This window comes from Dendrobates tinctorius, unplaced genomic scaffold (assembly GCF_039654945.1).
Source record: "Dendrobates tinctorius isolate UK_male_01 unplaced genomic scaffold, ASM3965494v1 ptg000126l, whole genome shotgun sequence".
In the NCBI taxonomy this organism is placed as follows: Eukaryota; Metazoa; Chordata; class Amphibia; order Anura; family Dendrobatidae; genus Dendrobates; species Dendrobates tinctorius.
Window position 1 is genome coordinate 6,213,896 of NW_027361794.1, and position 12,442 is coordinate 6,226,337.

The 12,442-nt window shown below is 45.0% G+C and overlaps 2 protein-coding genes across 2 annotated transcripts in view; both read left to right on the forward strand.

The window, feature by feature from the left end:
- The window catches only part of LOC141047227 (uncharacterized), a 480,556-nt gene that overhangs the window by 341,105 nt on the left and 127,009 nt on the right, over window positions 1-12,442 (forward strand). The window lies entirely within an intron of this gene.
- LOC141047265 (uncharacterized) overlaps window positions 1-12,442 on the forward strand; it is a 165,071-nt gene that overhangs the window by 87,849 nt on the left and 64,780 nt on the right. The gene's annotated exons all lie outside the window — the stretch shown is intronic.

A 12,442-nucleotide genomic window follows, 5' to 3' on the forward strand; every position in this document is an offset into this window, starting at 1 on the left:
CTTGTTGGCCCTTTTTCCTTCACTCTGCTGTCCAGCTCACCCCAAACCATCTCGATTGGGTTCAGGTCTAGTGACTGTGGAGGCCAGGTCATCTGGCGTAGCACCCCATCACTCTCCTTCTTGGTCAAATAGCCCTTACACAGCCTGGAGGTGTGTTTGGGGGTCATTGTCCTGTTGAAAAATAAATGATGGTCCAACTAAACGCAAACCGGATGGAATAGCATGCCGCTGCAAGATGCTGTGGTAGCTATGCTGGTTCAGTATGCCTTCAATTTTGAATAAATCCCCAACCGTGTCACCAGCAAAGCACCCCCACACCATCACACCTCCATGCTTCACGGTGGGAACCAGGCATGTAGAGTCCATCCATTTCACCTTTTCTGCGTCGCACAAAGACACGATGGTTGGAACCAAAGATCTCAAATTTGGACTCCTCAGACCAAAGCACAGATTTCCACTGGTCTAATGTCCATTCCTTGTGTTCTTTAGCCCAAACAAGTCTCTTCTGCTTGTTGCCTGTCCTTAGCAGTGGTTTCCTAGCAGCTACTTTACCATGAAGGCCTGCTGCACAAAGTCTCCTCTTAACAGTTGTTGTAGAGATGTGTATGCTGCTAGAACTCTGTGTGGCATTGGCCTGGTCTCTAATCTGAGCTGCTGTTAACCTGCGATTTCTGAGGCTGGTGTCTCGGATGAACTTATCCTCCGCAGCAGAGGTGATTCTTGGTCTTCCTTTCCTGGGCCGGTCCTCATGTGAGCCATTTTCTTTGTAGCGCTTGATGGTTTTGCCACTGCACTTGGGGACACTTTCAAAGTTTTCCCAATTTTTTGGACTGACTGACCTTCATTTCTTTAATTATGGCCACTCATTTTCTTAGCTGCTTTTTTCTTTCCATAATACAAATTCTAACAGTCTATTCAGTAGGACTATCACCTATGTATCCACCAGACTTCTGCACAACGCAACTGATGGTCCCAACCCCATTTATAAGGCATGAGATCACACTTATTAAACCTGACAGGGCACACCTGTGAAGTGAAAACCATTTACGGTGACTACCTCTTGAAGCTCATCAAGAGAATGCCAAGAGTGTGCAAAGCAGTAATCAAAGCAAAAGGTGGCTACTTTGAAGAACCTAGAATATAAGACATGTTTTCATTTGTTTCACACTTTTTTTGTTAATTATATAATTCCACATGTGGTAATTCATAGTTTTGATGCCTTCAGAGTGAATCTACAATTTTCATAGTCATGAAAATAAAGAAAACTCTTTGAATGAGAAGGTGTGTCCAAACTTTTGGTCTGTACTGTATATATTATATATATCCTTCTAACCTCCTTGAAGGTCAGATCATTGGAACTTGTTCAAATTGTCCAAAGAGGGCAAATAGCTGGTTTTAATTATCATAACACTTATCTTCCAAACAAAGGAATGCAAATCATCAGATCATTTACATTCATCTTCTAACAAAAGTAGCTTTGCCCAGGAGATGTTTATCCTAATTGGAGGCAGTTTGTGTCCAGTACACATACCTTGCTGACATGAAAAAAGTTTATACACCTAAAAAGAGCACACCGACATGGAGGGAGGGGGGCACACACAGAGAGCAGAGGGGAGATGTGACAGATCGGGATGATACGGAGAGGAGAGATGGACACAGACTGAATTCTACCTGAGTAATGTAATGTATGTTTAATTCACGTGTATATTTATTGTTTATACTGTATTATTTTTTTTCATTTATTAAGTAAATCAATGTAGTAAATTAAATTCTTGTGTGAGCGTTTTCCTTATTCATTACAATCCTTGGAATCCATTACTAAACAAATTGGTGTCAGACGTGGGATTGTTTTGAACAAAAATGTTTGCAAAATTAAATAAGTTTGTTAAGAATAGGAAAGCAGTTGGGAGTAGTAGTGTCAGATCCTTGCCAGAATGGGTGCTATCAGGGAAATGGACCCCAATGGCACAGGAATGTAACAAATATATGGAGGGACAGCGCTTATCAAATCCCCAGGATGTGGCTGCCAAGTTTGATCTCTCAAGGTATGATGCAAAAGAAAAGAAAGCTGCAGCAGCCGTTGGATGGGTCTGTGTGCAAGTATTTCAAAGTTTGCAGGAGGAGATTGAGAACTTGCGTTTAGAGCTGCATACAGCTATAGAGCAAAGGATTAGCTTGCAGCCTTGAGAGACCAAATGAAACAGCATGACGATATGCAAAGGAATTTTGAATCTTATGTGGTTAAAAATGTGAATAAGAATAGGCGCAGGAAGAGACAGCAGCCAATGTCAGATATTCGTACTGCACAGATTAGGACCATGATTGCACATGAGAAATGGTCAGATTTGCTAGAATGGGACAGAGCTGACAGTACGACAGAAGATGAAGAAAGGCAAGCCAGACCAATACTAATAACAAAAACTAAGGCTATGTGCACACGCTGCAGATTGACCTGTGGGTTTTTCCGTGTGGATCCGCAGGTAAAGTGACCTGCGATTTTGCCCTACGGTTTAACACCTCTACTATGTTAAAGGTGTGAAACTGCTGCGGAATCCGCACAAACAATTGACATGCTGCGGTTTGTAATCCGCAGCAAAACCGCGCGGAAAAAAACGCAGCGTGAGCCCAGCGGATTTGAAATGCCATAGGGTAACATGGTACTGTACCATGTCTGCGGAACTGCTGCCTTTCCGCAGGGCCAAAACCACTGCGGAAACGCAGCAGAATCCGCAACGTGTGCACATAGCCTAAGAGAGAAGTCACACAGAGTAATGGAGGTAGGATGGATACAGGAAACGCAGCTACAGGAGCGGAAGCTTCGATGACTGAGGGAATGAGGGGTTATACAGCCGGAGAATTAATGGAACTGGGTACCAGGTGCAGGCAGCAACCAGATGAAAGTTTGTTAACATGGATTCTCAGGTTATGGGATCATGGGGCCGATACGATAATCTTGACAAGCCGCGAGGCAGCAGGCATTGGGAGTATTTGTATTGATACTGTGGTACGTCTAAAAATGAGACGTGCAAGGGGCACTGCAGAGAATTTTTCCCTATTGCATTTGGTGAGGGATTCTGTGGCACAAGTGTATGACTCTCCCATGGAATTAATACCACAAACATGATGGGAGTCTCTCGCACACGGAGTTCAGAGATTGAGAGAAATCACATGCATAGGTGGCATAACTCGCAATCCTTTGCCAAATCAATGATCACGTTACTGTTGTTGAGGATTGTAAGGGACCAGATGCTGCAATATTGACAGTATTGATGAAGAAAGAATAAGTTCGTAGAAGGTGCCCCAGCATCATACAAAGCCCCATTGTTCTCTGTTCGTTGCGCTTATGGGAAATTCTACTACTGTCTACACAGCATGCAATCTAATCTCCCAGCTATCTGCTCTAGAGAGAGCAAGAGTAAAAAAATAGTACAGTAGAGAGAGTAGATCAAAGGAGAAAAGAAGATGATACCCAAATTAGAGCAGGAAGGAGTTGTTTGGTGACCTGATACCTAATGGAGATCTATTCCAGGATATAGATGGGATCTCTACAAGTGACCTGTTGAGATGGCAACATCTGAGGAGGAGAAGTAAATTGCAATTCGCCAGGCCCAGGAGGGTGGTGACAAATGAGATAGGGGGTTGGAAAGATAGAGGTGGGACACCTGATGGAGGCATACAAAGCCCTACTGTAACCGCCCCTTACACTCCTCCAATACCATGGCATACTGCACCCCCCACCATGATTCCCTCATGGACTAATTAAATTGCAGATTTTAGATAAAAGTTGTGGAACATTCCCTCAAAATTGTGTTTTGAATTTTTGCCATTTTTTTTTTTTTTTGTTTAACCCCTATCTGTCATGACGTACTATCCTGTCCATGTGCCCTGGGACTTAATTCACAAGGATGGGATAGTACATCATAGCGATCAGCAGTGCTCACAGCCGGGTGTTAGCTGATTATCACAGCTGACACCTGGCATTATGTGTCAGGGGTGGTCACGGACCGCCCCGACACATTAACCCCTGACACACGGTGATCAAACACGATCGCAGTGTACCAGGAGTTTAGGGAAGCATCGGCATGGAGGGGGCTCCCTCCGTGCTTCCCTGAGACCCCCGCAGCAGCGCTCCCTGCAAGTCTCCGGATCCAATATGGCACCGGGGGCCTGCAGGGAGGCGGCTTCCTCATGCCTGCTGATCGCAGGCACGAGGAAGCCTTCTGCACTGCCTGTGACAGATCGCTGCTCTGTCACAGCGATCTGTGATTTGACAGATCAGCGATCTGTCACATGACAGTGATGTCCCCCCGGGACATTGTAATAAGGTAAAAATAATTTATAAAAAATCGCTAAATTAAATTTAAAAAAAAATCCCTAATTCATTTTTTGGAAATAAAAAAAAAAGTACACATTTGGTATCGTCGCGTCCGTAACGACCCGCCCTATAAAACTGTCCCGCTTATTAACCCCTTTAGCGAACCCCTTAAAAAATAAAAAGCAAAGTAAAAAATAATGCTTTATTATCATACCGCCGAACAAAAAGTGCAATAACGCGCGATCAAAAAGACGGATATAAATAACCATGGTACCCCTGAAAACGTCATCTTGTTACGCAAAAACCACCACACAGCGTCATCAGCGAAAAAATGAAAAAGTTATAGCTCGCAGAATAAAGCGATGCAAAAATAATTATTTGTTATATAAAATTGTTTTCATTGCATAAAAGCGCCAAATGATAAAAAGACATAAATGAGGTATCGCTGTAACCGTACTGACCCGAAGAATAAAATCGCCTTATCAGTTTTACCGCATGCGGAACGGTGTAAACGCACCCCCCAAAAGAAATTCTTGAAATGCTGGTTTTTGTTCATTCTGCGTCCCAAAAATCGGAATAAAAAGCAATCAAAAAATATCACATGCCCGAAAATGGTACCAATAAAAACGTCAACTCGTCCCGCAAAAAATAAGATCTCACATGACTCGGTGGGTCAAAATATGAAAAAATTATAGCTCTCAAAATGTGGTGATGCAAAAACTTTTTACAATAAAAAGCATCTTTTAGCTTATGACAGCAGCCAAACATAAAAACCGCCATAAATAGTAAATCAAACCCCCTGTTATCACCCCCTTAGTTAGGGAAAAATAATAAAATTAAAAAAATGTATTTATTTCCATTTTCCCATTAGGGTTAGGGCTGAGATTAGGGTTAGGGGTGTATTGGGGTTAGGGCTGGAGTTAGAATTGGGGGGTTTCCACTGTTTAGGTATATCAGGTGCTCTCCAAACGCAACATGGCGTTTGATCTCAATTCCAGCTAATTGTGCGTTAAAGTCAAATAGTGCTCCTTCCCTTCCAAGGTCTGCCATGCGCACAAACAGTGGTTTAGCCCCACATATGGGGTATCCGCCTACTCAGGACAAATTGCAAAACAACTTTTGGGGTCCAATTTCTCCTGGTACCCTTAGGAAAATAAAAAATTCAGGGCAAATATATAACATTTGTGTGGAAAAAATTATGATTTTTTTTTTCTTATTTTCACGCCCGGGCGTTATAAGCTTCTGTGAAGCAGTTGGGGATTCAAAGTGCTCACCACACATCTAGATAAGTTCATTGGGGGTCTAGTTTCCAAAATGGGGTCACTTGTGGGGGGTTTCAGCAGTTTAGGTACATCAGGGGCTCTCCAAAGGCAACATGACACCCGCAGACCATTCCATCAAAGTCTGCATTCCAAAACGTTACTACTTCCCTTCTGAGCCCTGACATGTCCCCATACAGTAGTTTTCTCCCACATATGGGGTATCAGGGTACTCAGGACAAATTGGACAACAACTTTTGGGGTCCAATTTCTCCTGTTACCCTTGGGAAAATCCTCCATCCCATAGTCAAGTGCCCATATACCCATCACACATCCTCCATCCCATAGTCCTGTGCCCATATACCCATCACACATCCTCCATCCCATAGTCCCATGCCCATATACCTATCACACATCCTCCATCCCATAGTCCCGTGCCCATATACCCATCACACATCCTCCATCCCATAGTCCCGTGCCCATATACCCATCACATCCTCCATCCCATAGTCAACCATTATGACATCATAATGAGCGGCGGGGCTTGCAGCCTATATCAGTGTCGCCGTGGCAGCCATTATGACATCATAACGAGGGGCGGGGCTTGATACACTTTTTTTCCCCGTTATGTATTAGGGGCAAAATTGTTTGGTGAATTGGAATGAGCGGGGTTAAAATTTCGCCTCACAACATAGCCTAGGACACTCTCGGGGTCCAGACATGTGACTGTGCCAAATTTTGTGGCTGTAGCTTCGACGGTGCGGATGCCAATCCTGGACATACACACACTTCCTGGCGCCGCTGGAGTGGCAGCCTGTTACAGTAGTTCCTTCTTTGCTCTCCTTTTTTCTCTATTTTTTCTATTTTTCCTTTCTCTTTTTTATTGTTACTCCAAAGGACATTGCACTATGGAAAACCATAAGAGGACCTGGACCTTCGATGGACTTTTTACCTTGTTTTTACTTGGATCTATTGTGTTGGGAAATCCAGGAACTGAAAAAGACCCTATTGTCTACTCCAGAGAAGCTATACTGCTGCTTAGGGATACAGCAAGGCAGCATGCTGCTAATAGACCAGAGGACATTCTACCAGAAATAAGGAGGACTAAGAGAAGAGGTTGCAGAGCTGGAGCCCTCAGGAAAGCTAGAAGAAGGCGCTATAGACCTGCTCTTCCCTCCGTCATTATGGGCAATGTGAGGTCACTCGGGAATAAGATGGACGAACTGTCGGCGCTGACCAGACATCATCGGGAATTAAGGGAGTGCAGTATGTTGCTGGACACTGTTGTCTGGTTGGATGGCTTTAAACTCATTCGCGCGGACAGGACAAGGGAGAGCGGTAAGAGGAAAGGCGGAGGGCTGGAGATATTTGTGAATGATAGATGGTGTGACTCTAGGCACATCGTGGTCAAAGAGCAAACATGCTGTAAGGACAGTGAGCTATGGGCATGAGACCTTTTTATTTACCGAGGGAACTATCGCATGTAATCATGATAGCTGCATATGTCCCCCCTTCTGCGAAAGCTGATGCCGCCACTGAGGTCCTACAATCCACAGTGAGCATGATGCAGTCCCTTCACACCCAAGCACTCCTTCTGGTTTCGGGAGACTCCAATCATGTGTCTCCAGCATCCATACTACCCAGTTGCACACAGTATGTTACCTGCCTCACTAGAGACAACAAAATATTGGACTTGTTCTTTGCCAATGTGAGAGGGGCATATGCCTCGTCAGCCCTACCGCCCCTTGGAAGATCGGATCACAACCTAGTGTACCTCCAACCCGTGTACAAGCCACTTGTACAGAGAGAACCTGCTGTTACTCGCACAGTGAGGATATGGACTGAGGAGAGTGATGAAGCTCTGAGAGACTGCTTTGAAACAACCACTTGGGATGTGCTGCAAGATTCCTATGGTGATGACATGGATGGTCTCACACACTGTATAACGGACTACATTAGACAACACGGTACCCACAAAAGTAGTGAGGTGCTTCTCTAACAATAAACCATGGATCAGCCCCGGAATAAAGGCTCTTCTCAAAGAGTAGAAGTTGGCCTTCAGATCAGGTGACAAGGGCAGGCTGAGAGAGGTGCAGAAAGATCTGAAGAATCTAATCAGGCAGGGAAAGGCTAATTATAAGAGAAAGATTGAACTGAAATTGTCACAGAAAAGGATCCATGAAGTCTGGGAGGGTCTAAAGTCTATATCTGGGCATAGACAGACTGTCTCCAGGATGGTTGTAGATAAAGAGGGGCTTAATGAACTTAATCTATTCTTTAACAGATTTAATCACACACTGGCTGCTCCTGCCCCTGCATACCATTCACACCTCTCTGCTACTATAACCTCACCCCCTGCTGCAACTTGTCTACTGAGCCAGAGTCTGTTCTTCACAAGTACCCAGGTTGCAAAAGAACTGGATAAGATCAAAGTTTTGAAGGCTGCAGGTCCTGACGGCATCAGTGCAAGGCTAATCAAAACCTGCGGGCACCAGCTGAGTGAGATCATTACATATCTGTTCAATATGAGCCTGAGAATAGGTATAGTACCACAACTGTGGAAATTATCGTGTGTGGTACCAGTTCCGAAGAAACCTTATCCGAAAGACCTTAATGACTATAGACCTGTAGCATTGACATCACACCTGATGAAGGTACTAGAGAGATTGGTTCTCACACGTCTCCGTCCTCTAGTGAGCTCGGATATGGACCCTCTCCAGTTTGCCTACAGGCCGGGCATTGGTGTGGATGATGCCATTATCCACCTTCTAGATAGGACTCTCTCACCTGGAGAAACCTGGGAACACTGTGAGAATAATGTTCTTCGATTTCTCTAGTGCTTTTAATACCATACAGCCAGGCCTACTGAGAGACAAGCTAGGCCTTGTTGGTGTGGACCGCCAACTCCTCCACCTGGATCCTTAACTACCTCATGAACCAACCAGTTTGTAAAGGTTCGGGACAGTGTGTCAGACACGGTGATCTGCAATACAGGGGCACCTCAAGGTACAGTTCTTGCCCCTTTTCACACTGTACACTGCGGATTTTAGGTGCAACTCATCTAGCTGCTACTTGCAGAAGTATTCTGATGACTCTGCAATAGTAGGCCTCATCACAGGAGGAGATGAAAGAGAGTACAGAGATACTAACCAAGCTTTTGTGGAGTGGCGTCAGAGGAACCACCTTAGGATTAATTCCGGGAAGACCAAGGAATTGGTGGTGGACTTTCGCAAGGGAAAAAATCCACCAGTAGTGGTGAACATTCAGGGAAATGACATTGAGATAGTCGACACCTATAAGTACCTTGGTGTGATCCTCAATAATAAGCTTGACTGGGCCCATCACTTGGATACAGTGTATAGGAAGGGCCACAGTAGGCTTTATCTGCTCAGAAGGCTGAGAGCCTTCGGAGTTAGGGGGGCACTCCTTGCATCCTTCTTCAACTCTGTTGTGGCATCAGTCATCTTCTTTGGTGTGGCGTGCTGGGGTAGTGGCATATCAACCAGGGACAGGAATAGGCTGGACAAACTGATTAGAAGGGCCAGCTCTGTCCGGGGATGCCCCCTTGATCCAGTTCAGGAAGTAGGCGACAGGAGGATACTGGCCAATGTGAGCTATATGGTGCAGAATGATTCCCATCCCATGCATGAGACCGTGACAAAGATGTGCAGTACTGTCAGTGACCGGCTACTTCATCCTAAATGTGAGAGGGAGCACTATTGAAAGTCCTTCCTTCCTGCTGCAGTTAGGCTGTATAACCAGCACTGTCCAAAACGGAGAACGACCCAAACAGTGAACTGATAGATCCAAAGTTGTGATAGTCAGTCATGTTATCTTTTTTTTTTTTTTGTATATGTACCTACCTACTGTCAATGTAATGCCTTTATGCATCTGTATCTGTACTTGTTCCTGCCTTGCTGCTGTAATGCTCTGATTAAAGGATTATCTTATATACATACATACATACACACACTTGAGCTTTATATGTTAGATAGATATATATCTATCTCTAATACACAGTGTGTATGTATGTGTGTGTGATATATATAATCTCTATCCTTCTAACCTCCCTGAAGGTCAGATTATTGGAGCTTGTCCAAACTGTGCAAAGAGGGCAAATAACTGGTTTTTACCATCTCAGCACTTCTCTTTCACACAAAGGAATGCAAATCATCGGGTCATTTACATTCATCTTCTAACAAAAGGACCTTTGCCCAGGAGATGTCCTAATTGGAGGCAGTTTGTGTCCAGTACACATACCTTGTTGACATCAAAGATGCTTATACACATAAAAAGAGCACACAGACATGGAGGGAGGGGGACACACACAGAGAGCAGAGGGGAGATGTGAAGACAGATGATATGGAGAGCAGAGCTCTGCTCAGCTCCGTAAACACACGGCTCAGCTCCGAACACTTTGTACACACAGGGCTCCATTCTGTACACCTCGTACTCACACGGCTCCGCTCCGTACACCTCGTACACACACGGCTCCGCTCTGTACATTTCGTACACATGCGGCTCCGCTCTGTACACCTCATACACGCGGCTCTGTACACCCCCTACACACACAGCTCTGCTCCGTACACATCGTACACACACGGCTCTGCTACATCCATCCTTTAAACCCTTCCTGACCCGACACATAAACTTCCCTCATCCTGGAGATGAGTCTCCTGATCATGTGATCCCTGACTCCTCCCCTCCTGTGACCTCATCAGAGGTCCTGTGCCACAGAAGAGAGCACAGCCTAGCGACATCATTGCAGGCTGTGAGAGGCTGCGGTGGGTCTCTGTTAGGGCGAGGATGGGGTCGGTGCATGGAGGGGGTGTGCGGCTTTTCTCCCTGAAGTGTAGGAAAAATAGAGTGCCGGGCGGGACAGCAGGTGAGCGGGGTAAAAACGGGTCTGTCCTGCGGAATCCTGGACGGTTGGGAGCTATGCTATCTGTGTGGCATGGTGCATTGTCCTGCTGGAAAAAACAGTCCTCAGAGTTGGGGAACATTGCCTGAGCAGAAGGAATCAACTGTTTTTCAAGGATAACCTTGAATGTGGCTTGATTCATACATCCTTCACAAAGATTAACCTGCCTAATTCCAGCCTTGCTGAAGCATCCCCAGATCATCACCGATTCTCCACCAAATATCACAGTGGGTGCAAGACACTGTGGCTTGTACGCCTCTCCAGGTCTCCCGTCTAATCATTAGACAACCAGGTGTTGGGCAAAGCTGAAAATTAGACTCATCAGAAAAGATTACCTTACTCCAGTCCTCTATGGTCCAATCCTTATCGTCTTTAGCAAACTTCAGCCTGGCTCTCCTTTGCTTCTCATTGATGAAAGGCTTTTTTCTACCTTTGCATGACTTCCTCTAGGAGCCTGTTACGAACTGTTCTTGCCGTGCACTTCACCCCAGCAGCCATTTGCCATTCCTTTTGTAGGTCACTTGATGTCATTCTGCGGTTGCTGAGTGACATTCGAATAAGATGACTCATCCCAGTCAGTGGAGAGTCATTTTTGTCCTCTGCTGGTCTGTAGCTTTGTTGACCCCAATGTCTGCTGCTTGACCTTGTAATGGACTGCTGTCTTAGAAATTTCAAGGATGGAGGAAACGTGACGCTCATTGTATCCCTCTGCTAGTAAAGCCATGATAGGAACTGAAGGAGTTAAATTGAGTTCTGTCTATGTTGCATTCTCTTGTTTAAAACCTTATCTGTTCTTCGAGGAGATGTCTCAGACATCTCCCTTGTGAACCAAGGTCAAATACCTCTGCTTTTTCGCCTAAATGACTTTCTTTGTCTAAAACAAGTTGTAAAATCATTTGTACTGCGCATGTCTGTAAAATGTTTAAATTCTTTACTATAAAAGACGGAAGCCTAACTGATAAGCCAGAGGCGTCTTGGAGGCATCCTGAGTTGTACCATACAGCTGGTGTCTGTGTAGTTCTTCTCCACGGAGCTGATTTAATTAGAGACATATGATGCTTCACACCCAAGAACATCGGTCCTTCAGATGAAAGAGTAATCTGAGGGATCCCGACAGTTTCCTGGCGCCCGAACAGGGACCTGATATAGGCACCTCTCCAAGACTACCCGATCTACAGACCACTCCAGTTACTGATGAAATTGTGAACAGCAGACCTAAACACCTGGCCAGGTAAGAGATCAATTTTTCTCTTCTCTGCTCTTCATAATCTATCATTATAACTAAGGTCCGTATAAAGGGGAATCTAGTAGAGGAGGGGGCCGTAAAATCAGGTCCATATAAGAACTCTGAGGAAATCGGGTGTGACACGCATATGTAATTTCTGCTCGAATGAGAGGTTACTGTAGGTTCTGTGTGTGCACAGCTATTTTTAGAAAAAGAGCTGATGCAAATCAAAATGGGAGAGGTCTGACATTACGGAATATAAGGCTGGGTGAACAGTTCATACTGCGCAGCCCGGACGGACAAGTTTTTCACAATAGACGATTCCGCACTAGGAATAGAGGAGGTTGTTGAATGGCTACTTTGATTTGAAAGGTTGTGGAAAGTAGACAAATAAGCTGCACAGTAGGTATTCGTTCAAAGAGTGGTGATATTGCCTAACTGGGCCATGTGACAGCGTCCTTTCGGGGAGGTCACCGCCTAAGCTTAAATCAACACCCTTTACGAATAAACCTTGTGACAGATAAGAGTGTGACCGAATGAGCACAGGACCGTGAAATGAGCCTGTGACAGGATATGACTGAAGAACCCCAGTAGATGGACACTTTATTTACAATCCTGTGTGTTGTGGGAGTATTTCTGTTCGGATGCTACATAGCATATAAGTACACGAAACACGTAGTACACCGAGGAACAGACACTCCATTTAGCCTGTTAGCACCTTA